The sequence below is a fragment of the Alligator mississippiensis genome, chromosome 11 (assembly GCF_030867095.1).
Source record: "Alligator mississippiensis isolate rAllMis1 chromosome 11, rAllMis1, whole genome shotgun sequence".
Lineage (NCBI taxonomy): Eukaryota > Metazoa > Chordata > Crocodylia > Alligatoridae > Alligator > Alligator mississippiensis.
This window is the reverse complement of record NC_081834.1, coordinates 52,269,782-52,274,375: the sequence shown is the minus strand read 5'-3', so window position 1 is coordinate 52,274,375 and position 4,594 is coordinate 52,269,782. Positions and strand designations below refer to the sequence as shown.

Below are 4,594 nucleotides of genomic sequence, written 5' to 3'. Positions count from 1 at the left end.
TGGAAATGGCAAGAGCTTTCAGTAAAAAGGTAAATTTAAGTTGCACAGAATAAAGGTATGTTGATGGCTAGAAGTGAAGGCTTGTTTTGAGGACTACTATATATGTTGCCTCCACTTATGCAAACATTTCTTACATGGCTAGGACAACTTCATCACTACAGGCCAGTTAGTCGTGAAGATGGTTGGGAATTTTCCATATTTCCAAGTAGCAACAATAGTTTTTTTTTTTAACATTGAAAATCATGGTAAGAACATTTTCAAGTTGGTGTTTGGTTTCACTTTAAGAAAATTAAAACAAAATGCCTCACTTAGTATTGGACCAAACTGTAGTTTCAGTGGCATCTATGGTAACCTGAGTTACATGAGGCAAAGAGACCACCTTGTTTCAGCAATGTGTCCCAGACAAGATGGGCTGCAGTACACTTTGCCCATGCCCCGTGTGCCCATATCCACAGACACACTCAGTGGCGAGGTCACGCATAAGCATACCTTTCAGGCCACCTGCCAGTCCTTTCTGGTTAGTGGATTTGGGAGCAGCTTCATCAGCATACTCCCAGATTTACAATGTGCCATGTGGGTGGGACGTGTTTGAGCCATTTTGTCCTGGACGTGCCACCACTATGGTATAAATAAACCCTCTGCATTTGAATCCCCACTCAGCAAAAGAGGAATATGGAAGTGTTACAGACTTGCATCCAGTCCCATGTACTTGCAGACGATAATTGGTCCAAAAGTGTCCAGAAGAATATTTAATCTGACCCCTAGTTCTTAGTAGTCTAAAACCACAGCTGTTAAGAGGTCCTGTGGAAGCAGAACTTTAACAAATTAAGGAAAAAACTATTATTAGTCAAGTCCAAGAGGACTAAGTGAAGCCATACGTTGGTAATAGTTTTCCAGAAAGGAATAGCTGCAGTACCCTGATGATTTGTTTTGCTTTTAGATTAAGGGCAAAAATCCAAATTGTTTAGTGCTTTACAATCCCATTGAAATAATAGTTTTTTCTTTCTTAATTTAGCATGGTAAGATACATGTATGCTGGATCGAGAAGAAATGAGGAGTTCAGAGTTGTTTTGGGATTCATTGGGACCAATGGACTAAATGACAAACTTGCTTGTACCCACTGTAGACCTATCAGTCAGTGGTAAATTCAATTATTTAACTTCCTGTCATCTGTAGCCTACTAATTTAATGTTTATATGCTTAAATCTTTGATTGAATTTTTCTATGAAGTTGTTAAATGTAACTGGCCATTTTCAGCAATCCTTCTCTTCTCGATTCCTTGACCATCAGGAGAAACAGAGGAGGTTGTAACATATCACACATCACTCTAAATTAAATTAAAATTAAAATTAAAGAGAAAAATACCCACTCTCAAGACAGTCACAATATATAAAGTAGGGGAGACAAGGGTCCCATCAACTCCTTGGTCACTGCAGTATTTGCTAATTTGCTAGGGTAAAATATGTTCAGCTGTTCCGAGGACTGGGACAATACCTGGCACCACTGAGGAGGACAAATACCTCAGTGCTCCTTGTGAATGTGATCTTAAGAAATTATTCTGGACCAACTGTGGAGAGACTGGTTTGACCCAGGGAAAGATCCACCAGCCAGATGCCAAGGAGGTTTCTAAGTATCAGGGGGAGCACCAACATCCCTAACCAAACTCTCCCCTGTATCCATTATCAATGTGATTCAGGAGGAAGGCAGCAGGAGGAGGGATGGGAGGGGCTGGGGAGAAGAGAAAAGAAAAGAAATTAAAATAATTTAAATGAAACAAAATAAAATGCAACCTTTTTGGCACTTACATACCCAGGGGAATTCTGTTCCTGGATACATAGCCTTATGCACATGGATGACTATGTGCAACTACATAGTCCCATTAAATTAATTACATGCGCTTAGCAGCCATCACATATACACATACTATCCGTATGCAAGTTCACAGAGCCACACAACCCAGGCCTCTTTTCTACCTTCTGGCCCCACACATCTCCCATTTATCTTGCTCTGACATCTGTCAGCTTCAAAAGGAGTACCAGAGAACGAATGTGATCATGACTACCCACTCATGGTTTGTGTAGTGTCCTAGGAAGCAAGAGGTGCCGTTTCAACTCTACTCAGGTTAGGTAGTTCAAATACTACATCCTTCAACTTTCTAGGTGATTGTCCCAATCACTTGGCGACTCAGAGTAGAAGATTAGTGGCCCTGAACAGTTTGCCATGGTGTGTGGATAGCAGTAGTCCTTCACACATGCACTGGATCACGATTCCCTGTGGTGCCTAAATTCCAGAAATGACAGTTTAGATGACCACTATTTTTTCAACCAACTGCATGGTTAAAAGAAAGTTAAACAAGCTTTTGAATACAAGAATTCTTGATCTGGTCAGAGGAGCAAAAAATACAGAATGTCGCTCTTCGTGACATATTGTGATTGACGCAAAATGCTGATTCGTTCAAAATAAAACTTTGCATTGTAACATACCGTTTTAAGTGAAACATTTAATCAGGAAAAGGTTCTTAGGTCCAGGATGGACTTTCTAGATAGGGAAACACAGGATATTCAGTCTCAGAAATGTCAGTAACCGAAGGGCTTGGTTCATTCCCCTGTAATGTAAGTAATATATTAACTAAATTGGAATTTTAGATATTCATTAATAACAAAAATTCTTCATTAACCAAACACATATTTTATGTATAAGTATTTCAACTATAAAACAAAATATTATAATGAAAGAGAATGGACTGTCCCAGTGAAAACCCAGACAGCTATTATAGTGATGAGTATATAGACCCGAACAGACAGGGAAAGAGAGTTTCTGTAAGACAGTAAGTTATTTATTTATGGAGATGAAGTATACATTCCTATATTACTACAAATCCTATAAAAACAGGAGTATTAGCTAGATATATTATTAGGATCATCTTTTCTCACTTCTTGAACATGAGAGAGAGAGAGATGCAAAATGAACTGAGTTGAAAGGAAAAATATACTTAATGAAAAAATGGCTTTAGTATCAGCCACTCACCCACTCCTCACTGTACTGCATTTCTCTTCAATTTAAAGGCAAGACCCTGCTAAAAAATTATCCCAGTAGTGCATGCCTGCCTTTCACTGCTCTTCTGAGGGCCTCTTTGACCTCCTTGTTCCTTAGGCAGTATATAATGGGGTTTAGCATTGGGGTCACCACAGTGTAGAATACGGACAACACCTTGCTGGAGTCTGCAGAGTCAAGGGAGGCTGGGCATGCATACATGTATATCAGGGTACCAAAGAAGATGGACACCACAACCAGGTGGGAGCCACAAGTAGAGAAGGCTTTCTGGCGCCCTGTGGCCGAGGGCATCTTCAGAATGGTGACAATGATAAGGGCATAGGAAACCACGACTGGGACAATGGAGCTCACAAGGACACTAGTGGCCACAACAAAGTCAACTGTTTCAGTCTCATGAGAGTTTCAATAAAGGTGACACATCACAGAAGAAGTGGTTAATCTCATTGGGCCCACAGAAAGACAGTTTACACAGTGAGATTAGAGGTGGAATAATGACCAGAAAGGAACCTACCCAAGAGCACAGAGCCAGTCGAAAGCAAACCCTATTGTCCATAAGTGTTGGATACTGCAGTGGGTGGCAGATGGCTAAATAGCGGTCACATGCCGTGATAGCCAAGATAAAGCACTCAGCAGTCGCCAAGGACATGAAGAAGTACAGCTGTGTAATGCATCCTGTGTAGGTGATAGACTTGTCATTTCCCAGGAAGACTTTCAGCATCTTGGGGATGATATTGGAGGTGTACCAATTTTCCAGGAAGGAGAAATTGCTGAGGTAGAAGTACATGGGGGTGTGGAGGCGTGAGTCTACACGAACTAGTAAGATGATGAGAGTATGTCCCACCAGGGTCAGGAGATAGATGGTCAGGACAACAAAGAATAACAAAAGATGCAGTTTCTGAAGACTGGGAAAGCCCAGGACGATGAAATAAGTAGCCATTGTCCTGTTCCCTGTTTCCATTGCTATATAATGTCCACTCTGTGTTATGGACATAGGGAAGGCAACAAAAAAAATTAGGATTAAAATAACCACAGGATACATGAAAATCTCAAGCATTTAGAAACAGGAGGGAGAGAGAGTGAAAGATTGAAAGACTCCCCACATTAAAACTGACAACACATGGACACTGAGAGGTAAAATTATTTGTTAGAAGACATATAGTATATTAGTGGCACAGAAAATAAATACCATTGCTATTCCTAATTTTCTATATAGACATCATCAGAAATTTTCCCTTAAGTTGAAAGGGATCTGTCTTTCATTAGTATTTGTCTGGATTCATCTTACAAGTAAAAGCTCCTCACCACCCACCAAAAGCACTTTAACTAAATGGTATAAAGTCAGCACTTACCCTTTCTCCCATTTTTTAAAGAGTAGAGACTTTGCTGAAGTATTTTCTGTCTTCTGCAGATACACTTTAAATAATGAGATCAGCAGAAAGAATGTCGACACCAAGAAACACAGTGTGATAATTAATAAATCTGAGAGGTTAAAGAAAAATCATGCGTCCTCTTTAAGATGAATTTCAGAAGTGCCAGAGGA

The 4,594-nt window shown here is 40.1% G+C and overlaps 1 pseudogene; it reads right to left on the bottom strand.

Annotated features, from left to right (window-relative positions):
* Nucleotides 1-3,084: 3,084 nt before the first annotated feature.
* LOC132243674 (olfactory receptor 6Y1-like) lies at nt 3,085-4,012 on the bottom strand (annotated as a pseudogene).
* Between the last annotated feature and the right edge of the window lie 582 nt (nt 4,013-4,594).